At 43.8% G+C, this 25637-nt stretch overlaps 1 protein-coding gene across 16 annotated transcripts in view; it reads left to right on the top strand.

Annotated features, from left to right (window-relative positions):
- The first annotated feature begins 263 nt into the window (after window positions 1-263).
- mpp7a (membrane protein, palmitoylated 7a (MAGUK p55 subfamily member 7)) overlaps window positions 264-25637 on the top strand; it is a 779450-nt gene continuing 754076 nt past the window's right edge. For 4 of the 16 annotated variants that reach the window (XM_038798230.1, XM_038798234.1, XM_038798232.1 and 1 more), the window contains exon 1: window positions 271-631. The gene's annotated coding sequence lies outside the window, so the exon portion shown is untranslated. Of the gene's footprint in view, window positions 632-25637 lie in introns of all 16 variants that reach the window. The other 12 variants (XM_038798222.1, XM_038798215.1, XM_038798220.1 and 9 more) reach the window with 6 other exon arrangements.

Below are 25637 nucleotides of genomic sequence, written 5' to 3'. Positions count from 1 at the left end.
GAAGTCGCTAGGTTTTTAGATAGTCGTTGGAATAAAGGGACATGGGGAAGAGTGTGAGAAGGCGTGGGCTGAGGTTGACAAACTAATCGCGATCCTCCTGAGGGAACCGGCTGGAAGGGCCGAACTCCCAGACTGACCGCAGCCCCTCCTTCGAAAGGTGGGGCCTGAGGGAGCACGTGACGTCACAGGTTGCCGGGCGACGCTCGGGATGTCTGGCAGTTGGGCGTGGCGTGACGTCACCATTCACGAGCGAGGAATCTGGGGCGGGGCAAAAGGCGGAGCGAGTGCGCAGGCGCGGCTGAGAGGCCGGCAGCGAATTGGAAGGGGCCCGGGCTGGGCGATCGGGGGATTCGCTTCGTTTGCATTGGCTTCATTGACAGTGGGAGAGAGAGAGAGGCATCGAGTCAGTGGTGAGTTTGTGTTCAGAGATGGTGTGAGGCTGCCAGAACAACACTGCCGACACATAGCTCAGGTCCCCTCCGTGCCCGAGAAGGAGTGGCAGTTAGGCTCGAGCCGTTGTTGTTCCTTCATGCTCTCGTTTCTATGTTGCCCCAAAAGAAACGTGTGCAGCGCCTGGATTTTCTCATCAGAGGTAACCTTGTGTGAGGTGCGTCGCACTTCGTTTCCAGAGGTACTTTAGTCTTTTTAAACATCTGCTTGAACAATAGATTATTATTTACATAATATGCGGCGCGAATGTATTTTGAAAGGTTGGTGGGGAGATGAAGAAAACGCAGTGATGCGCGATCCGCTGTGGACGTTCTGCCATTGGGACAATTTTGCTGTTTCGGACAAGGGCTGATCATCCTGAACTCAAATCTAGGTGTTAAACGAATCGGCCGCGTTTCTCCTGGGTACTGACTGCCGGGGGTAGCATTGATTTTTATTTAGTTTGTGAGACGAGAGGGAAAGGCTGTCAAATGCACTGATTTCACACCATCTGAAAGGGCGGCGGGGGATTGGGAGGAATCTCAAATGCTTGGGACATCATTTCGCGCGTGGAGGAGACTGAAAGCAGAGCTCAGATTTAATTTGAATCCTATTCCTATTGCTATTCTTATTGCTTTGCATTCTGATTCAGTCGTTGGCGTTTTTGTTATGTCTTGCATATCACCCACGAATCATAGCTCGCTCATATGGAGGTTTAATGTCACATTAGCGAATTACCAAATTAATGGATAATTGGGTTTCCGTTATTGGTCCCGGCATTTTGTTATTTACTTTTTGACCCAGAACTCGGCTTCTGACCCCATGTAGTCTCAAGTCTCAATCAAAAAGAACAGTTTTCCCCACCTTCGTAACCAAACCTGAATCTGCCTATCTGAGCCCACCTGTTGCGAAAGTCCTAATTCTTTCTCCGCTCTGGGCAACAGGACAAACAGCAACTACGAGAGTTAACATTTCAAAGTTGTGACCTTATTTTTGCTACTGGAAAAATTTAGAGATGTAACAGGTCCTGAGCAAATCCTGAGGTAGGGAAGGGGTAAACAATAGGGGAGGTCAATAATCGAGTGGAGGAAAGATTAAATGGAAGAAGGATGATAGCATCAAACAACAGGAGATGCGAATGGGACAAGTAGGAAAACAAAAGATTGGCCTAGATAAGATCTAAATGGTGAATAGCAGAATCCTTTCTAAGTTAAGAGCTAAATGGTGAATAGCAGTAACTGTCTGAAAAGATGAGAGCAGAAGTTATGATCTGAAATAGTTGAACTCCAGGTTGAGTGCAAAAGGCTGCGTAATGCCTAACTGAGAAGATGAGATGATGTTTTTCGAGCTTATTCATGTTCAGCTTAATTGGAACAGTGTAGGATGCTTGGGAAGAGGTTGGAAAGGGAATGTGGCGGCAAGTTAAATTGACCGGCAGCTGGAAGACTGGGGTGACACTGGCAGATTCAATGGAGGTGTTCTGCAAAGTGGCCACTCGATCTGCATTTGGTCTCCCCGTTGGAGAGGAGACTGCAGTGTGAACAGTGAACACAGTACAAGGAATACAAGTCGACCGTTGTTTCATATGGCAGAGTTTTTGAGGCCCTGGATGGTGGAAAGGCAGGAGGTGAAAGAGCAGGTGTTGCATTTCCAACACTTAAATGGAAAGATGCTGTGGCAAGGGCAGAGTGTTTTGACTGTGACTGAAGAATAGATGTTAAGGAGTGTACAGTCCTTTGGGAATGCTGAAATGGGAGAGCAAGATGTGTTTGGTGGTGAGATCACACTGGAAGTGGCAGACATGGAGGATCATCTGTGAAACTTGAGGCTGATGAATGGATGTTGGGATAAAAGGAACACTTTCGGGGTTCTGGGAAATGTGGGGTACGGAATAGAGATAATTGAGGGGCCTGTGAACCTCTCTGGTGGGGAATAATGTTGTTTACTCGGAATGTTAGATTGTTTGACCCTGTCAGTTGTAAAAACATTTCATTGCATTGTAATGTAATTGTAATGCGGAATACAGGTTGGCATTATAATCTGCTTAGATTTTCATTGAGGACATCTTTAATTTTCATGAATAAGATTACATTTTTTTGCGATGCATCATGGTTTGAATGAAAGTTGGATTGCTATTTTCTGTTTGCTTTAAGGAGTTACTGAAATGTTTGTGAAAGCTGGCATGATTTGGTTCAAGTTTGCTCCATTGGTCTATTCCTGCCTCACTGATTGAAAAAAAATCATTGAGGAATGGCATCACTGGCAAGCACAGCAGACATCGCCCACCAATCCTGAGAATGATGGACCTGAGTATCGAAGTTAGTGTCATGAAGGTGTTCCACGGCGCTGTTCTTTGTAATAAAAAGCAAAATAATGTGGATGCTTGAAATCTGAAGTAGAAACAGAAAATGCTGGAAATACTTGTCAGGTTGTGGCAGCAGCTATGTGCAGCGGAACAGTGAACGTTTTAGATTCATGATTTTGAGAAACTCGTTTCTCACTCCACAGATACTGCCAGAGCCTGAGAATTTCCAGCATTTCTTGTTTTTAATTCTGTTCTTTGTAATGGCTTGAAACTATAAAAGGTATGCTAGTGTCATGTGAGAGTACCTTTAAGAAATGGGTGTTTACTACTGCAGTGATGTCAGAGTGGGTGGAGCTAGGCTGTCTGTCAGCTTTTTACTTTTGTTTTTGAGAAGGCTGCAGGGTGTGTTTTAGTTTAGTTTTCAGTGTTGGAGCTGAAGCCAGACAGAGCAGGTGCACTGTTGTTTTCTCTGCCATGAAAAGACTATCTCTTGATCATTTGGTGAATTCAGAATTATAAATGTTCAGTAGTGAATGTAACCTAATGTTCTTCTGGTAAAAGGTGTTTTAAGCCTTATGGATGTTAAAAGGAAAGCTTAAAGGATTACTTAGTGTTGTATTCTTTGGGGGTTGTATTTGAATTAATGGTTGCTATGATGTTCACTGTATTTTTTTAAAAAGGTTAACCTGAGTTCATAGAATAAACATTGTTTTGCTTTAAAAAATACTTTCCCGTTTCTACTGTACCACACCTGCAGAGTGGGCCGTGTGCTCCCCATACCACAATCTATTAAAGGTTGTGGGTCAGGTGAACACCATGATACACTTTGGGGTTCTCTCAACCCTGGCCCATAACACAAGGTCATTTCAGAAAAAAACTAAGGATAATGTTGAAACATGAGTGGAGTCACATTGAAATCAGACCAGATCAGGGTGACAAGTTGCCTTCCCTCAAGGACATTAATGAACTAGAGAGGTGCCTTATCCAAAATCTCCCTGTCCAAAAGCCAGAATGGTCTGCTATCTGGATGTTTTACTCTTTGGAGATTTAGACACCACTTCCAGAACAGACCATTCTTTTGCTAAGCCAGAGAGTGGAATTTGTGCGAGATATGCAAGCACACGAATAATAATCTTTATCAGTGTCACAGATAGGCTAACATTAACATTGCAATGAAGTCACTGTGAAAATCCCCTAGTTGCCATATCCCTGCGCCTGTTTGGGTACACAGAGGGAGAATTCAGAATGTCTAAATTACCTAACAGCTTGTCGTTCAGGACTTGTGGAAGGAAACCGGAGCACCCGGAGGAAACCCACGCAGACACATGGAGAACATGCAAACTCCGCATAGACAGTGACCCAAGCCAGGATTCCAACATGGGACACTGCCACTGTGAACCAACAGTGCTAACCACTGTGCTACCGTGCCGTCCATTATCTGCCCCAGTTCCCTGTTCTCCAGACACAAACTTGTCTATTGCACAACGGATAATCCACAAGGTGGGAAAATTTGAAATCAACACAGTCGTGATGCCGAGGTTTCTGGATTTTGGATTTTGGACCTGTTTTCGGATTTTTATGAAAATTCAACAGCTCAAGAATCACTTTTCCTGTCAGCAGCTTTCTGTTTCCAGATATTTTCAACTTGATAAGCAAATGCCTTGGCATATTTGAACTTGCAATTTGGATGATTAGTTCAGATTTTTAGTTTAATGGGCCAGTAACATGAGGATCAGTCTGCGATTTGTGAGCTTATTTGTACTGCATGTTATTGAGATTTTCTAATATTCTTGTAAAGCATGAAATGGGCAGAAAGTGTTGGAATTCATAAATGTGCTTACACTCAAATCAATGGTAATCCAGTGTATGCTGGTGTCATGGGAATGTCACTTTAAGAAATGTTTGTCTTCTCAAGTGGCTGCAGCGATGTCATTCTGTGGGTGGAGCTGGGCTTTGGATCTGCTTTTCACTTTCGTTTTGAGCTGTTTTTGGCTCTTAGTTTCGTTTTTAGTTGGAGAGCTCCATTCAAACCAAGGCGGTGTATTTTGGTTTCTCTCTCTGCATGATAAAGAATGTCTCTAGATCACTTGATAACTTCAAAGTAATACCTGTTTCTGTAAGGAATGCAAACCTACTGTCTTAGTCAAAAAGGGTCTTTGATTTATAGATGTTGTTAGGAAAGTTACTAAGGGTTCCCTATAGAATACTGCATCTTTGGGGGCGGGGTATCCATGTTGGTAGTTGATGTTTACGGTGTACAAAATTTAAACTGGATTCATAGAATAAACATTGTTTGCTTAAAAATACTTTAGATTTCTGTTGTCTCACACCTGTAAAGTGGGCCCTTGTACTCCCTATAACCAAAATCTATTAGAAGTTGTGCGTCAGGTGAGCTCCATGATATACTTTGGTGTTCTCTAAACCCTGGCCCATAATACTGGATAAGAAGAATTGACAGAATCATGAGAAAAACAAAGTTGATCAAATTTAAGCCAACATAAGCTCAAGATAACAATTGAAAATGAGCAGTTTGAAGGTTCAGAGCGGATCAGTGCAGGACAAATAAAAAGTGTGGTTAAATGGGGCAAAATAGCAGAAACAAGAAATAAGTGTTAAAAGTGAAATTCTATGCGAGTACTGAATCCCTCCCTCTCCAGTTGATTCAGGCTGACTTCTTGAGAGAGCTCTTCATTGTTGGCAGACTTATAGTAGAGCAGAATAAGCTCACAAAGTAGAGTTGGACAAAATAAACCACCACTTTAAACATTTTGATAAAGCTACATGAAACAAATGAACTAATTATCAGCTTGAACACAATCTCAAATTGGACAAATCTTGGTAATTATTATATCTTTGGATTTCTGTTGCCTTGAAATAAACTGAAGTAAATAACCAATAAATGACTCCTGAAGACTGCAAGGAACACTTAGAATAGGCCACATATCAGATATTAATATCTGTATCTATATTTATATTAATATCTATATTATATATATTTATAGTATCTCTATTTGTCTATTTGTTTGTTGCTGCTATTTCATTGATATAATGAAATAGCAGCAATAGCTAAGAAATAGCCCCCCCCCCATGCGATCTATTTGCATCCTCCTGATGGTGCCGGGTGCGATTCTTGATGCTGCTGCCAGCGAGGGACTTCGCAGAGCATCAGAAATATTTTGGCTGACACTGGATTCATCAGGAGCTCCGCTACTGGTGGTGGTGGCGGAGAATTCACCCCAATATAATGTAAATTCTAGGATTTGTGTCCATTTTTCTGTGTCCAACTATAAAATCTGCACCTATTGAGACTTTCTCCTATGTTTCGGTGTTATGCTGATGTATGTTTTTCAATAAAATCATAAGCATATGTTGATTGGTAGGAATGGAGTAACCTTTCTCTTGACATTTATTCTGAGTTTATGGTGCTCAATACTTTACTGCAAGAACTTGGAATAACCTTGTATTATTTTGGCACTCGAGTCGTTCGCAATCCCTTACCATAGCAGTTTGTAACTGCAGTAACTTAACTTGTGATATGATAATGACTCCCTCTTACGATTTAACAGTTTGTTTTATAACTTCTTTTCTTCAGCCTCTTTTAAGTTTTGTTTCATGTATTGTATATTGAAATTTGCTGATGTCCTGTTTTTCAAAGAAGCTTCCTCCCTTTTTCTGCCGCCTGAATTCCTGTTTGTCTCACATATATTTACCCGCCTTCTGTTTTCTGTGTTTCATCCTCTTGGATGTGTTTACATACCTGTCAGGTTGGAGCAGCTTGAGAAGAGCATGGAGTTGGGCTGTGATCTTTGTTTTAAGACAAAAAGATCCACTCGCATCAGGGCCTGAATTCCCCGGATGGTGAGTGCTCAGCTCCCGCTATCCCGCATTGCCGTGTAACTCAACCCCGCCTACCTTGAAAGGGCAGATGAAAATGAAAATCGCTTATTGTCATGAGTAGGCTTCAATGAAGTTACTGTGAAAAGCCCCTAGTCGCCACATTCCGGCGCCTGTCCGGGGAGGCTGGTACGGGAATCGAACCGTGCTGCTGGCCTGCTTAGTCTGCTTTCAAAGCCAGCGATTTAGCCTAGTGAGCTAAACCAGCTCATGCCATTTTACACTCCAATTGAGTGTTGATTGGCAGCAGGCAGAACTTCCGCCTGGCTTTGGCAGAAAGTCCCACCTTGGAGAGCTTTCTGCCAAACTCTCCAGCCCCGCCAAAAGAGGTTCTGGAACGCTGTGCCTAAGTCCTGGGATAGCACTTCAATTAAGTGCCAGGGGAGGCGAGGTGGCAGGCGATCTCCGTGTCGGGTGGGGTAGGTGGGGGAAGGAGGGCCAGAACCCCCAGGTCCTAGAGGGGAGGACACCCCAATTTGAGCCCCCCCCCCCTCTCCTCAACCCTTTCTTCGTGAGACTGGGGTGGAAATGGCCCTTAAGTGGCCACTGCCCATCTTGAAATTGCTGGCTTCGGGTAGGCGGCACACTGGAGAGAATCCCCATCATGCAAGTTTACACTCCCCCAGCCACCTCTCTGCTGGTGGGACGGGGTGGGGAGGAGGTAAAATTCTGGCTCAAGTCTCTATGGCTGAAGCATGGACAACCATCCGGTGTCACATAAAGTGAAGGCTGGAAGTTAAAGAGTGGGGAGGAAGTGTGAGGTGAAAATTTATAAACTTGATAAGAAAGGACAAGGCAACAAAGGACTGAGGTGGGTAATGATAACCAGGGTATGACAGCAAGAGACGGTGTACAAAAGCAGTGCACCAGCAAAAAAGTGTCAGAGGAGGGAGAAGTAATCCAAGGACAGAACAAATCGGAATACATGCAGCATTTGTAACAAGATACATGAATTGATAGCAAAAATAAATAACTGAGTATGATGGCCATTACCAAGACGTGGTTGCAGAAGTGATTTAAAGGCATTTACAGGAAGAAAAGGAGGTAGAGTGCTCTATTAATAAATGGTGAGATCAGTACAGTAGTGAGAAAAGATCTTGACTTGGAAATCAAGTTGTAGAATCGGTTTGGGTGCACATAAGAAAGAACAAAGGAAAGAAGTTGGTGGTGGTAGTTTGTAGTTCCTGAACGATAGCTACACTGTAGGACAGAGTATAAATTGAGAATTAATAGGGGCTTGCAATAATCATGGGCAATTTAAATCTTCATATAGATTGAACAGATCAAATTGGGTAGGGTGGCCTTGAGGATAAGTTCATGGAGTGCAATTAGGACTGTTTCTTGGAACAATATATCCTGGGACCAACCAGTAACAGACTATTTTAAACTTGGTCATGTGTAATAAGGCAAGATTGATGGAAGACCTCCGATTGAAAGATCAGCTAAGCGAGATTGATGATTACATCGTAGAATTGAACCTGACAGAGTTAATTTGAGAATTAGAAATGCGTGTCTGAAATGAGTGTCTTTAACACCAATTACGAAGCATAAACAGTTGGCTGCAGTGATTTGAGAAAATGGGTTAAGAGGTAAGCTGAGAGAGAAACAGTGGCAGACATTTAAGGAGATATTGAAAAAAATGATCAACAAAGCTATATATTCCATTAATGAAGATGCTAATGAGAAGGATGCATCATCTGCAGCTAACTAAGAGTTAAGGATTATACCAAATTGAAAGGAGAGCTCTAAGCTGTTGCAGAGAAACCAGAAAAGGATGACTTTGAAAAAATAAAGTGGTAGAAATTGGAGAATGAGAGAAAACTAAGAGAGAACTTGGAGAACTAAAACTCAGAAAAATGAGAGAAATGTAAAGTCAGAGGGTAAAAGCTTTTACAAACACGTAAAACCAATGAGAGTAACTGAAATGAGCGTTGGCCCCTTAGAAGATGAAACAGGGGAATTAATAATGCAAACCAAGAAACGGTCGAGACTTTGAACAAGTATTTTGAATCTTCCTCCACAACAGAAGACACCAAAAAGCATTCCAAGGAATGTAAAAAGGGAGGGCAAAATTTAAAACAACTACTATCATTAGGAAGAAGGAACAAGCGAAACGAATGGTGAATGCTGACAAATCCCATGGACCTTGGAGGAGGCGAGAGAGGATCTTAAGAGATGGGATACACTGCACTTAACGCTGGCAGGGAAGGTCCAAGTGGCGAAAATGAATATTCTGCCGAGGTTCTTGTTTATCTTTCAAGCTCTCCCGATCTTTATACCAAAGGCCTTTTTTTGGAAAGTGGACACGATCATCTCTAACTTTGTATGGGCTGGGAAGGTGTCGAGGGTGGGGAGGACCCTGCTACAGAGGCAGCAGGGGGGTTTGACGTTGCCGAACTTGCTTCATTATTATTGGGTGGCGAATGTGGACAAGGTGCGACAGTGTTGGGAAGGAGAAGGGGTATAGTGAGTTAGGATGGAGGAGGAATCTTGTGAGGGGTCTAGTTTGAGGGATATGGTGATGGCAGCATTGCCAATGGCTCCGAGTAGGAGTTCAAGGAGCCCGGTGGTGCAGTCCACAGTGAAGATATGGAATCAGCTGAGGAGGCATTTTGGGGTGGAAGGGATGTCGGTGCTAATGTCGCTTTTGAGAATCGTGCGTTTGAGCCGGTGGGGGCGGGGCGGGGGTGGGGGGGGTGGGGGGTGGGGGGGGGGGGGGCGGCGATGTATAGTGTATACAGGAGGTAGAGGGAAGTGGGACTGGTCAAGGTGAGGGATCTGTATTTGGAGAAAGGGTTCGCCAGCCTGGAGGAGCTAAGGGAGAGGGTAGAGGTGCTGAGGGGGAGTGAGTTCAGGTATCTGCAGGTTAGGGACTTTGCATGAAAGGTCTGGAGGGGGTTCCCTAGGTTGCCGGGATACACACTGATGGAGGGACTGTTGCTCCTCGATGTGGAAGGGGAGGGAAGAATTGGGGATATATACAAGTGGCTGGGGGAGCAGGGAGGCGAGAGGGTGGTTAAGATCAAGGAGAAATGGGAAGCGAAGTTGGGAGGGGAGATCATTTGGGGAGCGTGGAGTGAGGCACTGTAGGGTAAACGGACCCTCCTCTTGTGCAAGATACAGTTTAAGGTGGTGCACAGTTTATGACTCGGGTGAGAATGAGTAACTTCTTTCAGGGGGTAGCAGATGAGTGTGAGAGGTGTGAGCGGGGGCCAGCGGATCACGCGCACTTGTTTTGGGGTTGCGAAGAATTGGGAAGTTTCTGGGCGGGAGTGTTCGCAGTCTTAGTCAGGATAGTGGAGGAGAAGGTGGATCCGGACCCTTCGGTGACGATATTTGGGGTCTCAGAGAAGCCGGAGCTCATGGAGAGGAGGAAGGTCCATGTCTTGGTCTTTGCGTTTTTGATTGCATGGCGGTGAATTTTGCTCGAGTGGTGGTCAGCATTGCCACTGCGGGTAGCAGCTTGGTTGGATGACCTGTACGACTTCCTGTGATAAGAGAAGATAAAGTATGAGTGAAGGTGCTTTTCAGGGAAGTTTGAGGAAAGGTGGGGGATGTTTGTGACCATGTTTGAGGGGCTGTTCGTTGCGGGGGAGGTGGGGGGGTGAAAAAGAGGGAAAAAATTGTACAGACTGTATAGTTGATTGTAGGGAAGCATGTTTCCTGGGGTGTTTGTTCACTAATGTGTCTCGATACAAATTTATAATAAAATACATTTAAAAAAAAAAAAATTCCCCTTGGACCTGATAAGCTGCATCCTTCGATCCAAAGGAAATGATGGTAGAGGTAATGGATGCACTGGTTTGAATTGTCTTAATTCCATAGGTTCTGGAAAGGTCCCAGGAAGCAGGGTGACAGTCAACAGAAAGCTATAGACCCGTTAGCCAACATTGTCATTGGGAAAAATGCTGAAATCCATTTTATTAAGGAAGTAGTAGCTGGACATTTTGGAAATCATAAGGGCCATTTTAAGGTTGGCAAACTGTAATGAGTAGGGTACCACAGGGATGAGTGCTGGCCTCAACTATGTGTCTTCTATATTAATGACTTGCATGAAGGTAGACCGAGTGTATTTGTAAGCAAATTTGCTGACAATACGATTGGGAGGAATGCGAGTATGTCAGGAGGATGTAGCAGGATACCGATAAGCTAAGTGAATGGGGGAAAAACGTGGTGGATTAAGTATAATGTGGGAAAATGACATTGTTACATTGTCAGGAAGAATAGAAAAATAGTATAGAATTTATTTGGGGACAAACAGCAGAATACTGTGGTGCATAGGAATCTGGATGCCCTCGTACATGATTTGCAACGGTTAGCATGTGGGTACAGCAGGTTGTCCGGAAAGCACAAATACAGAAGTATTACTGCAAGTGAATAGGCAATTCACAGTTGGGTTTGATATCACATGTGATGGCAACAACTGGCCTCCTGCTGACCACTCATCTGTCAAGGCACTAAGTTTTCAGCGACACAGCTTTTTTGAAGAAGGCTGATATATTTCTGGAAAAACTCAAACGCTTTCAGACTTCTGCCAACCTTAAACTTTCACATAGTGTCAGTGTTTTGCAACTGATTGAAATCTTGGATTTCACACTGACTTTCTTTACTTTGCTTTATTGTGCTCTGCCCCAGTCCCCTTGTTTGGTTGTTCTGCTGCCATATGGAATGTTTATGCTGGTTGCATATTCTATCCTTTTTTTGACTATGCTGGTCTTGATAGCGATCTTAATTGGGTTCTTGTCTGTACCAGCAGGCACTTGCTGTGTGTGGACTATTTGCATGCCCACCTGCTGTAAATGTGAGTTTGCCTCCTTGACTTTGCTTTACATGCTGAGCTATTGCTGACTGGTTTTGCCTCTTAAGAGATCCAGCTAATAATTTTGACTGCCAGTTGAGTCACCTTCTATTTGCAACAGTTGTTCTGAGTTCTTTCTCCTTGCTTTCTTTCTCCACATGTATGCATTTAATTACTGGAGGCCACAGAGCAGGGTAGTTAGGGGTTTCTTTGGATGCCTGAGAATGTTCTGGGTTTTTCTTTGCATAATTTCCTGCATGGAAAGTTCAAGGTTTCAGGCAATGAGTTATGGCCAATTATTTTATCACTAGGAGGAGGAAATAAGTTGGACAGTGAGGCACTTTGGCCTGCTCTGACACTTGGCAGTGTCCAGATCAGTTGACAAGAGTGTAAGGTTAAAAGCCTGAGGGGTGCATATCATACAGTGCTGTTGGCAAGGGGTTATATGTGGATCAACAAAATAAAAATGAGCCGCCAACTTGCAAAACTGACCTTTTACATCAGAGAAGGTTATTTTAAATCAACTTCTGCAGTTCCAGCAGCTCAACAGAAACTCTACCTGCTGTGTTTTGAAAGCTCATTATTTGTTTCAATGTTAACTCGGTCCAAATTAAACTGACTTGCTTCTGAGTAAAGCGTTTGGATTGATTGGATTAACAGATGTCAGTAGCATTAGTGCAGAGTAATAAACAGCATTTTAGTTATGATTATAAATCAACAATTTTCAAATGGAATATGCAGAGAATGCAACTGCCATTCAATTGTTTCACTGTGCATAATGTGGTGGGCAACGTGCTTGTTTTACAAGTATTGATTTGAACTTTGGCTATTGATCCTCCACATTTTAACCAAAAAAGCTCCTCCTTTCTAGGAATAACTCGGACCAGGCTATGTACAATTCTGTGCAATTGCAGTTTTCCTTCCTTTTGCAAATTGCATGAACCTATTTTGTTCTTCATTTTCCACACCAGCGACAGAATAACAGCTAACATTTGATCTTGTGAAACTCCAGTGATATGTGACTAGCTCTTGGTTATTTTCATCAAAAAATAGTTCCTGTGAGTGTATACCTTTGTCAGTATATTTTGAATACTGTATTAAACATAGATTTATTTAATGTAAGATGAGAATAGAAGATAGTGAGGTGACTTGATTAAACACAAGATTACTGATTTTTCTAATGTATCTCTATGTGAGCCCATTAATTTGTTGAATTTGAACATTGATATTAACTTCAGTCCTTTGATGAACAATAGAATGGCGAGTTTGGAAAACAAAATTCCTGGACGTCACAATAATGTAAATTCTATAATTCTATGAATATCTTGAATGCATTTTTGATCAGACCCCATCAGGAGAAGTGCATTCAGATTTGGACACTGAAAAAGAAAGGCCTTAGAGGGGGTGCTGTGCAGAATCGCTGGAACAATATTTGGGCGTAAAGGATTATTTTAAGAGAGTGATTGCTTAAATCCCAGGCTATAATGAGTGGTCTAAATGCAGTGTTTCAAAATGATGAAAGGATTCAGTAAGCGGCACAGAAGCTGTTAAGTGGTGAACAAAGCAGCATAATCTGCAAATTGAAATGAGACAGTTGTGGTGAAATCAGGAAATGTGTTCTCATGAAGTGTGGTGGAGCTCTGGAGCTTCCAATGCTCAAGAAATCTGTGAATGTTGAATCTGTTGACATTTTCAAGATTGAGATGGCAAGAGTTTTATTAGGTAAGGCTAGATGAAAGGGGGGGCAACTGGGGTTAAGGTACAGGTCAGACGTGATCTAATTAAAGAAATGTAATGAAAAATGAAAATCGCTTATTGTCACGAGTAGGCTTCAATGAAGTTACTGTGAAAAGCCCCTAGTCGCCACATTCCGGCGCCTGTCCGGGAGGCTGGTACGGGAATCGAGCCGTGCTGCTGGCCTGCTTGGTCTGCTTTAAAAGCCAGCGATTTAGCCGAGTGAGCTAACTTGAGTTTTAATGGCTTTCTCATGTTCTAATATTCCTGACTCCATGGTTCATGTGCCAAGAACATGGTGCCCTGACCAACACTTATTGCTCAATGGCATTTTAATATGCTATTTGATCATTATTGCATTGCTGTTGATAGGGCTTGGCTGCATACGAATTGACGACTGCAGTACAGCAGTGACATACTTCAGAAGATACTTTGGGAGCCGTTGTGACTAGCACCATCGACGTCTGCCTGTACCATCGCCAGTTTTCAACCCTGCCTGAGGCCATCTGCAGCAGGAACCCTCATTGTGACCCCCGCAGGTGCAGCTGTTCCAACACTTCTGGCCAGACTCCTCTTGATCATCCTCTTGGGCCTCCCCTTGATCAACTTGAACTGATTCAAAACTCTGCTGCCTGTATTGTAACTCGCAGCTAGTCCATTTTAGCTATCAGCCCTGTGCTAGTTGGCATACCTTGACTCCTGGTAAAGCAACATCTCAATTTAAAGGAAAAACTCTTGTTTTGGCCCGTTTCCAATTCTGTAACCTCCTCAGGCCTTGCAACCCTCCAATATCTCTGCACTTCTCCAATTATGGCCTTTTTTATTTCCCAGATTTTCAGCTGCGTAAGCCACAGAGTCTAGATTTCTGTTTGCATCTGTACCTCTCTTTCGATCCTCCTCCTTCTACCCATACCCAAAATGTGTCCCAAAGGTGCTGCTTGTAACTGACATCTTTGATGAATCTTTTGGCCACTTGTCCTAATATTTCTTTCTGTGGATCAATATCTGATTTTGTTAATGCTTCTATGAAGTGCCCTGGAACATTTTACTGTTGCTCCATAAATGCAAACCATTTTTATAAAAGGCAACCTGGTTTAATACATGTCCACCTTTCATAAGTTGGAAAAAAATATCCACCGTTAGTGATTTGTTTTAAAAATGATCAATGAGTGCTAATTTCTAGTTACGCCTGTGATTTACCGGTTATATGCTGTCACCCAGTGTTGAATATTTGATTAAATCTCTGGCCGACATTATCTACTTCGAGGAAGTAATGCTCTAGAAGTGGCCGTGAAAGGCAGTAAGCATCAGTGTCCAGAGTATCATTGCACAGATGGTCAGCAATGTTTGTTCAAGGTGTCTGAACATCAAGGCACAGAATGCTCTGATGTGAATCACTTCTATCTCCTAAACCAGCTGTTGGCATAACGTGGGTCACTGCACTGGAGATTTGGGCTCTGGATGAACTTGCTGTTATTTGTGGGTCATTGCACTGGAGATTTGGGCTTCAGATGAACTTGCTGTTATTTGAACAGAGTTTAGTGTTTGTACTGGACCAATAATGATTCAATTAAAATTTTTTTTTTTTTAAAGAGTACCCAATTCATTCTTTCCAATTAAGGGGCAATTTAGCATGTTCAATCAACCTACCTTGCACATCTTTGGGTTGTGGGGGCGAAACTCACGCAAACACTGGGAGAATGTGCAAACTCCACACGGGCAGTGACCCAGAGCCGGCATCGAACCTGGGACCTCGGCGCCGTGAGACTGCACTGTTACCACTGCGCCACCATGCTGCCCATAATGGTTCAATTTTAAACATTATTTGTTCAAGAATATTTATTGTGACCAGCATACACAAGTTAATCTTGTTGGTTTAATTGTAGAGCAGGACTGTTCTACAATGTCTGTTGTAAATTGAGGCAAATCCTTTTTAAGAAGGAACTCAAAGTGCTTTCTCTTGAGATATTTGTATACCCCTCCCCCTTTAGAGCTGAAATGACAAAATACAACAGATTCTATTTGTGGCAGCAGTTATCTGTGACTGTATTGAAGCAATCAATCGTGTTTATGTTTTGGGCTGAATGGCTTCTTCCCATCCTGTAAACTACGGTGGCTCTTCAAATATGAGCCATGGTCCTCAACTGAGTTAATCCTAACCTTGGTCTAAGCTGTTTGCAGTATTTAGACTCAAGGTCACTGGGATTACATGGTATATTTCTGTTACCACGTAATGTGGTCCTTCATCTCTGATTAAGAGGCTGGAACACAAAGCAAAACATTTTGTTTTGAAGGAATTATTGCCCATCACTTTAGTGATCGGGAAATGCCATCATAGAATAGACAGAATAATTGTGTGTGAATTGTGGCTACATTTCAGATTGAAGTAGGACTATAGTTATTGTTATCTGGACAGTTTATTTGTTTAATCTAATAACTTCCGTCTCTTGGGCACTTGACTCAATTATGTTACTGATAAATAGAAAAGAGAAAAAAGTCTGGTTGCTGCTCATGGTTATTAGGCATTGCAAAATTCAAGCGCACTTCGTGTTGCATAATATCCAAAATGGTTTGAGCTTAATCAATAAAAGGGGCTACATTCAAAATGTTATGGGCCAGAGTTTAGAGAACCCCAAAGTGTATCATGGAGTTCACCTGACCCACAACTTTTAATAGATTGTAGTATGGAGAGCATACGACCCACTCTACAGGTGTGGCAGCAGAAATGGAAAAATATTTTTCAAAGCAAAACAATGTTTATTCTATGAACTCAAGCTAACCTTTTTAAAACATACAGTGAACAACTTAGCAACCATTAATTCAAATCCAACCCCAAAGAATACAACACTAAGTAATCCTTAATAAATTCCCAAACAACATCCAGAAGACAAAAGAAACCCCTTTTAACAGAAGCACATCAGGTTTAAATTCATTAAATGATCAAGAGATAGTCTTTTCATGGCAGAGGGAACAACAGTACACCTGCTTTGTCTGGCTTCAGCTCCAACACTGAAACAAAACCAAAAAAAACACAGACCCACCCAAGCTTTTCTCAAAGTGAAACTAAAAAGCAGAGCCAGAGCTCAGCTCCACCCACACTCTGACATCACTGCAGCTTGATCTTGGTTTCAGACAAAGCTCAGCACAACATAGAGGGCCGAAGGGCCTATTCTGTGCTGTACTGTTCTATGTTCTATGTAACGTGAGCAGCCAAACATTTCTTAAAGTGAAATTCTCATGACAAGAAGTGGAGGGGAAACTGCTAGAATTTAAAAACTAATTGTACAGAATGAAAGAATATGGGAACAGGTAAGAAGGAGCTAACAGGTGAAAACGTGAAATACAAAGCAACAATTGGGGAAGGAAAAGAAACGGGCAGATGATGGGAATTACTCGTTTGCATTTTCTGGATATATGATTGCTCTTCACCCTTCCAAGGTGAAATATTGGTGAAAAGAACACTGGGTACAACTAGTTGAAAGAACGTCAGGAACAAAATATTAAATGGATCTAAAACTTTCAATGACCCACTAGTTTCCTTTGCTTAATCGGGGAAATTGCATACTTTTTCTGTTGGTTGTGAATAAAGTCATCCTATTTTTCTCCCCAAAAGGAACAACCTGATTCTAAATTGAGAAACATAATTTAAGATCATGTTTATATCAATTTGGATGTCTGCTAAACGTCAGAATCGTAAATAAATCTTAATTTCAGTAAACTAAATTGAGCTCTAAGGATGCTATTACCTACGTCAAATACTTTCATTCTCTTGGTATTTATCAAAATCGGTCTTTCTAGATTGATCCTTTTTGTATTACAGCCTTGACTCACCAGCTTATCAGTATTAATTTCAAAGAAGTACATGATGTGTAAAGATGTGTAACATGATCTGGTTATTTGGCTTGAATATTTTGGATTTAAATATCGTAAGCTTGTCTTTATATTCCAGAGCATGCAAATTCCTCCAGTCTACTTGACCCTGTCTCCATTCAGGTTCCGGTACACATGAATTCATTCGGGAATGGCCGTAAGAATTCATTAGGGAATGGCCGTAATTGATGCTTGTATATCTAACTTATTGTACTAATATATGCAGGATTTATTTTGAATAAAGATGTTTGTCCACTTGTTTCTTAAGATCCTGTTTTGCATTTGATCAAATTTGAATTTTCCTTAAAACACACTGCTAATGTATTTAATCAAAGCTGTCCTTAAATGAAGCTTCTATAAAAGTCAGTGCATTTTACGTTTTAATATGGTCAATGTAATATTTGTTAAATAGGATTGCTTCATCATTAAATATGTAAAATAATGTTCATAGGCACAAAGGTGGTCAACAGTTTCAGTTTTGTTGACCTTGATTGCAATTTTTTTTTATCTCTTGAAATCTTTTTTTCCAAAGGGTTCCCTTTTTTCTACTTTTTTAAAGATTAAATCACATAGAGGATTTATCAGTCATTTCTGTTGAAGGAAAGCGTTATGTGGCCTTGATATTTCACCCAGCATGTCATAAGGACACGGGGAGTCCACACCTAGCAAGAATAACAAACTTGGTTTATTTACAATACATTATCTCCCACTCCCGGTAGATCCCTACCAGGTGCCGCCATGATTGTTGCCTCACCGGCTGACCTTTTAGACGTAGTTGAATAGAGTTCCCCTGGCCCTTGGCGTACTCCGCGAGAACCATGTGGCAGATAATCATTCTCACCCCATAAGTCCCGTTCGGGATATTATAGTTACTTTTCATGATACATTGCTAGCAAGCAATTTAAACTCGAGAATGATTAAGAGAGCTGAGAGCACTTAATTGTTTACCTTGTGTCCACAAGTGGAGATCAAAGAATCATAGAATTTACAGTGCAGAAGGAGGCCATTTGGCCCATCGAGTCTGCACCGGCCCTTGGAAAGGGTACCCTATTTAAACCCCATGCCTCCTCCATATCCCCGTAACCCAGCAACCACACCTAACCGTTGTGGACACTAAGAGCAATTTATCATGGCCAATTCACCTAACCTGCACATTTTTGCACTGTGGGAGGAAACCGGAGCACCCGGAGGAAACCCACGCAAACATGGGGAGAGCGTGCAGGCTCTGCACCAACCCAAGCTGGAATCGAACCCGGGACCCTGGAGCTGTGAAGCAACTGTGCTAGCCAATGTGCTACCGGGCTGCCGAGATGTTTTGAAGTTACCTGGGGATAGTGATTAAGAACAGCAAGTAGACTCATTTAAAACAAAAGTATCTAGTCATTTAAAGCCCAGATATGTTGGATCAGTTGAAACCTAGAAATTTTAAAAATTCTCAAAAATAACTGCAGAGTATGTTTCTTTTGTGAGGGCCACGAAGAATCCAGCACGAGTTTTTCAGGATACAAAGAAATAACATTTATTTACAATAACATGTATATACAACAGCAGCAACAACTTCCCTTGCTGCCAACTCCTCTCTCTCTGGTTCCAAATTGTCCAGCTCTATTAATGCAGGGAGTCTGCTAATGATTTCTCCGCCCCCCTCATTGGGGAAGCTCATGCTTGCACAGGATTGTGGGATTGTCATTAGTCCCCAGCCAATGGTAAGCAGGCAGGTTATAACAGTTGCACAGCACTCCCTGAACACCTCTGGGCAGCACAGTGGTTATCACTGCAGGCTCCGAGCGCCAGGGACATGGGTTCGACCTTTTATACACAGTCGAATGGAGTCCCTGTGCCCCTTGGCGGCGGAGCTCGTACTCTGTGAAGATGATCATTCCCACCTCGTACGTCCCTCCGGGATATTACAGTCACTTGAGAATGATTGATTGCTGCGAGCACTTAATTGTTTGCCTTGTATCCACACTTCGGGTGACTGTGTGGAGTTGCTTGTTCTCTCTGTATCTGTCTCTGGGTGCGCCAATTTCCTTCCACATCCAAAGATCTGCAGGCTAGGTGGATTGGTCATGCTAAATTGCCCCTTCGTGTCCAAAGATGTGCAGGTTCGGTTACGGGGTTAGTGTGGGAGAGTGGGCCTAGATAGAGTGGGCCTAGATAGAGTGGTCAGTGGTGACTTGTTGATCCGAATGAACTCCTTCCGCACTTGAATATAGGTTTTGCTCAAAATCAGGAGCAAATGATGTATACAGGTCTCTTTTGATTTGAAGTGGAGTTGAAATGGTTTGCTCAAGAACATGTGTTTTCTCTCGTTTTAAGGCTCGTGCATGATTTTTGAAGTAATGAAGTAGATAGTAAATAGTATAATGAGTGCGTCTCTTGCCACCTGCGTAGTGCTTCACATTTTGTGTTGTTTAAACTTCATGAATGGCGTGGCCAATATAGCAGCACTTAATGTGTTCAAACAGTAAGTTCCTCTGATCAATATATTGTATGCTGAAGAATTGGTAAGCATTTGGTTGTCTGATTGAAATGATGGCAATTGCAAACAGCTGTGAATTTCACTTGTGGTTCGTAAAGAATTTGATAATTGAACCATTTGTGTATTTTTGTGTCCAAGACCTTTTACCTCCTTAATCTCTAAAGTTAACCCCTGAGGTTATTCATTATGGCCCGCCTTCTCAACCTTGCCCCCTGTCTGTGGTGATCCTCAGGTTAAATCACTGCCAGTCAGCTCTCCCCCTCAAAGGGGAAAGCAACCAGTGGTCATCTGCGACGATGGTAGCTTTACTTTACCTTTACCCCTGAGCATGAAGTCATTAAACATGAAGGGTTGGGGCAGAAACCTGTGTTTAATATTAGGTTTTACTTGAAAACAATCTTCATTTTACTTGTTTATAATTTTTGAAAAATTCTGGAGATCTATTATTATCGAGTTAACTGCAGTGTACTTCAGAGTGAAAAAGCACAATATGTGTTTATCACAGCTGGTGATTGCTTGTGCACTATGTTTTTTTCCATAATTACTATTTGATCTGTTAATTTGGTTGAGATAGTGAATTACAGCATTTGCATTGTTAATTAATATGCATATATTGTTCAAATATTTAAATTGTACATGATGACTAAATGCTATTTTGATCGCAGATTCTATTGTCATGATTTTCTCCAGCTGTGAAATGTGCACCTTTATCTATATCATGTACCCCCCAACTTTAAGCTAATGGCTTGTGATGAGGAATGGTCTGTGCATAGATATTTCCATTCTGTTAATTTGAGTGCATTCAATGCACCGGAGCTTTTTTGACCAGGTCGCGGTAGGTGTGCTGTGGGTGGAGGGGTGACTCGTGCCACAGCGACACAGCGATTCATTGGGTACTCACTTGGATCTCTGATGCCAACTTCCGCCTCGGTGACTGCCCGTTCTCCAACCCCACTGACCAGGTCCACCGCCCTCTGCTCAGCGAAGGTGATGGGCCGCAGGTCCAGGGGGGCCCCTCTGGTCTTTTCCCACTCCCTGCGATTGTGGGCCATATTCTCCTTGGGGGGGGGGGGGGGGGGGGGGGAAGAGAGGCGGGGAGGGGTGGACGGATAATGTGCAATGTGAGACACTTGGACGCGGTCAGCTCAGGGGGATCCATGGTCTGTGTGCGCAAGGCACCCGGTTATGGCGGGAGGTATGGATTTGGCATGTGCGAGTTGGGATGTGAGAGGGTGGGGTTCATTCATCCTCTGCAGGGGGGAGGGGGAGATGGATGGGGGGGGGGGTGGAGGAATACACGCTGCGTGGGACGAGGGTTGGTGCCAGGGGCACGGTGGTGGTGGTGGTGATTCACCTCGGCTGGCTTGGGAAATTGCTGATTCTCACTGAGCACTGCCGATCAGTCCGCTAGTGGGGGCTGCATGGCGGGGGGGGGGGGGGGGGATTGGTGGGTTGTGTTGTGTGTGGGGCATGGGTTGTGCCAGGGACACAAAGCTGGTGACTCACCCTGGTTGTTCTGATGAAGTCATCTTCGTGCTGCACTGTTGCCCAGCCCTGGCGGTGGGGCCCACAGCGCTCATTGCTTCTTCCACCTGTGCCAAAGCCTGGGTAATGTTGGCGGGTGGCAGCCTGCTTCCCAACCCTTGGAACAGGGGGTCCCGCCTCTTGTTCATGGCCTCCAGCAGTGTTTCCCTGCTCTGTGTTGGTGAACCACGGTGCAGCTCTTTGGGGTGGCATCTTCCTGCTGATTTGAGCGTGTGTAGGGAGTGGAGTGCTACTTGTGGCTGCAACGTGTCAAGCTCTCGAGTGCCAACCCTGACAATTTACACACCAGCATGTGTTGGAATTGCACTAGTTCCACGTGGTGCCGGTGCTGGCCCATTAGCATGTTCTAAATGGCACTGGTGCCCCCATTGTGACCATAAGCCACCCGCAATTCAATCCCGTGTCAGCACTCCGCCTCTCAAACAGAGAATTCCATCCAGTATTTATAGTCTTAGAGGCTGCAGTTTCTCTGTGGATTCTACACCCAATGCTGCTTTAAAAGAAAATGCATTTAATTCACAAGGTAAAGGTCAGATGCCATCTGGGTCTTGGTGCCAGTGTGGAATGCTGTCCCAGAAGAGGGGAGCTTGTGACTCCTGGTGTTTGTTTTGATGGGTTGTGATCAGTAGCAGGAAGACTGCTGATCTAGATAGTAGAACGGAGTTCCACTGTGCTATTCTTTCTAACAGTGATCATTGAATAGTGATCAAGAATGGAAGTTGTGGATGATGAATTTTAATATCCAAGGCCAGTTGTAACATTCTGACTGCCCCATTTTTTTTGTTCATTCATGTGATATGGACATCACTGGAATGGCCAGAATGTTTCACCCACCTTTAATTGCCTTTGGGAGCATTTAAGAGTCAACCACATTGCTGTCGGTCTGAAGTCACATTTTTGCCAGACCAGGTAAAGATGGCAGATTTACTTCTTTAAAGACCAGCTAGGCTTGTTTTTACGATAATTGATAGTTTCATGGTCTCCATTTCTGAGTCGAGCTTTCTGTTCTATATTTTTTTTAAAAATGGAATTGTATTTATTAATTAAATTGAAATTCCCCCATTTACCATGGTGAAATTTGAATCCATGTCCCCAGGTCATTAATCTGGGCCTCTGGCTCACTCATCCAGTCACATCACCACTGCACCCCTGTCTTTTTTTTAAAGACCTGCTCATTGATAACAGATCTTCAGTGGGACCCGCAGGCATGCTGAACTGTTGGCACAAGTGCCAGATCTGTTACTCTGTGTGCATGTACTACATGACAGAATCAGGGCTCTTGTGTTGGATAGTGAGGGGAAACTAGGCGAGTTCAGTCCACTGGCATCCCTCTGGGTATTTCCTAACTGACTGTAGACCCACCAAGATTATCCTGGTAACAGGCTGTTACGTGTCTGCTGTCTTCTGGTCTGGCATTTTGTGTGAGGTAATGTCCAGGTTCATTCATAGATGTTTGCTTTGCAATTAAGTGTCCCAGTAGTAAAGTCTTACAACGGTGGATTCCCAAAAAGTTCTATTCCTAACTTATAAGCTTTCCATCAGTTCAGTGGAGCATCTTGAGACCTAGCGATTTCCTTACAGGAGAGAGAGATTTGTATTCATTTACTAACTTTAATATTTTGGTTCAGGTTAATTAAACTACAAAAAGACCAGTTTGTGATTTATAGATGGGTATGAAGTTGAAGAACTGAGAGATCTTGTGCATGGTCATTGTTTGGCTTAAGTGATAGAACTGTGGAGATAGCATTATAGAACTAACCAAACTGTAAAGTTTGCAGTGCATGTTGACTACATGGTTCCAAAGATCAGAAATCATAGTTATGAGGAAGCCAGAGATAACAAATTTCACATGGAAGACAGAAGACGAAGAGGAGTGCAAATAGACATTTAAAAATTATGAACCATTACATAAAGTTGAATGAGGAAATATATACTGGTTGCTTGGGAAGTTGGTAAGGAGTTATTATCGATATCTATTGTTACTAAATGTGAGGAGAGGGTTTGGGTTAAATACTTCATCACAGAAAGTAATTGAGGCATAGACCACATAACTTGAAGGGGGCAGTTGATATAACGTTCAAACCAAAGCAAGATACAGGCACATGGAAGGGGAGGGGGGTGGGGGAAGCACAAGGCAGTTGGAAATTTTTTGCATGACAGGAGGATAGAGCAGATATGCCCATTGAATTGAATGACCTTTTTCTGTGCTGCCATTTTCTATGAACTATACCTTATTGAGAAATTCCGTAATGTTCCACATGAACTATTCTTCAAGTGGGCTCACTGTTGTCGGAAAATTCATGAGCTAGTTTCACACAAACAACCATGAGGTCATAGAATCTCACAGCACAGAAAGAGGATATTCAGCCCATTATGCTGGGCAGAAAAGTTTGGTTTCTGATGCCAGCCTTTTCCCCATAATCCTGCAAAATAGCCTCTTCCAAGAACCTTTTAGAAAGTTCGATTGGATTCTGTTTCCACCATCAGTTAAGGTAATGTCTTCCAGATCTTAACAAATGACTTTGGAAAACTGATCTCGTTTTGCTCTAGTTTGTTGCAAATTATTTTGACATTCTGACCTCTTGGATATTGACCCACTGGCCAAAGAGAATGGGTTCACCTTGTTTGTTCTGTCGTAACTGCTCATTATAATGAATTGGGCTTTTGGGCCTCTTAACTTTTCTCGACTCTGAGAAAAACATGCCACATTCTGCAATCTCTTTACATAACTGAAATCCTTCATCCCTCGCAGAATCTTGATAATGACGGCACTCCAGCCCCACCCCCTCTAGTATGCCTTTCAAAACTTTAACATCCTTCCTAAAGTATGGCACTTGTGATTGCATACAGTACTCCTGCTGAGGTCTAACTCCTGATTTGTAAAGTTCAGCATGACTTGATTATTTTAGTATTTTGTCCCCCTGTTTACAAAGCCTTGGATTCCATATGATTTCATCATTTTATCAACTTCTCCCTGCCACTTTCAAAGATGTGTGAAAATGTATCCCCAGTTCCCCTCTGCCCTTGCAAAACAGTACCATTTATACATTTGTTTTCCCTGTTCCCTTCCCAAAATGCATCGCTTAATATTTACCTGCATTAAATTGCATTTGGTAAGTGTCTCCCAATTTTACTAGTCTGTCTTTTTCATCCTAAAGTTTGCTAATATAATAATAATTGCTTATTGTCACAAGTAGGCTTCAACAAAATTACTGTGAAAAGCCTCTAGTCGCCACATTCCGGCGCCTATTCAGGGAGGATGGAACCGGAATTGAACCCGCGCTGCTGGTCTTGTTCTGCATTCCAAGCCAGCCGGCTTAGCCCACTTCGCTAAACCAGCCCTCACTATTTACAATATTGACAATTTTGTAACATTTGCGAACTGGGAATTGTACACCCTCTACCCATGTCCAGGTCATTAATATTAGATTGATTATATATTTTGTTCACGTTGGGATGTGGGCCAGTTTATCAGTAGAATTCTCTGCTTCAACAGCATTGGCAAGGTTTTTTTTTTACATACATTTTGAACAGATTGTACGTTCCTTGGTTTTACCATCTCATCTAAAGGATATCGGCTCTGATGATGCAATGCTGTTATTAATACCACAATGGAGTATCAGGTTACATTATTGCTGAAGTCCAGGAATGTAAGTTGAGCCCAATTGGCTGTTTGACCCAGATGACAATACAATGAACAGCCAAGCAGACACCAAAGGAAAGTGAAAACCAGCAAGGCCCTGAGGCCTTGCTGAAAGTTCCCTGCTTGCGTCGTGGCATAGCAGGGCTGCGGGCTAATTTCTGTTTTTTTGAAAGAAGTTTCTTTTGTCCGAAATTCATCCTTTTCTGGGGGCAGCACGGTGGCCTAGTGATTAGCACAGCTGCCTCATGGCGCTGGGGTCCCAGACAGCGCCGGCCCTAGGGTTGCTGGCGCCCCGGGCAAGCTGAACTTCAGCGCCCTCCGGGGGGGGGGGCGTCGGGGGGGGGGGCGCCGGGGGGGGCGCCGGGGGGGGGGGGGGGGGGGGCGCCGGGGGGGGGGGGGGGGCGCCGGGGGGGCGCCGGGGGGGCGCCGGGGGGGCGCCGGGGGGGGGGGGGGCGCCGGGGGGGGCGCGCGCCGGGGGGGGGGGGGGCCGGGGGGGCGCGCGCCGGGGGGGGGGCCGGGGGGGGTTCCAAGGCCGGGGGGGGCGGGGCCGAGGCGGGGGGGGGGGGCTGAGGCGGAGGGGGGACGGAGGGGGGGGGTGGACGGAGGGGGCGGGAGCGGGAGGGGGCGGGACCGCGGGGGGTGGGGGCAGGGGCGGCCACCGCGCATGCGCTGGTTGGCACCGGCCCAACTGCGCATGCGCGGGACCCGAGTCTCTGGCGCCCCCTAGCACATGGCGCCCCGGGCGACTGCCCGACTTGGGCCGGCCCTGGTCCCAGATTCGATCCTGGCTCTGGGTCACTGTCCGTGTGGAGTTTGCACATTCTCCCCGTGTCTGCTTGGGTTTCGCCCCCACTGCTTTATGTGCTATTTCTCTGAATTTATGTTGTGGTTCCTCTTGTCAACTTTCTTGGTCGGCTGGCTAGGGATTAGTTTGTCG

Source organism: Scyliorhinus canicula, chromosome 5 (genome assembly GCF_902713615.1).
Source record: "Scyliorhinus canicula chromosome 5, sScyCan1.1, whole genome shotgun sequence".
In the NCBI taxonomy this organism is placed as follows: Eukaryota; Metazoa; Chordata; class Chondrichthyes; order Carcharhiniformes; family Scyliorhinidae; genus Scyliorhinus; species Scyliorhinus canicula.
This window is presented reverse-complemented; position numbering and strand designations above follow the sequence as displayed.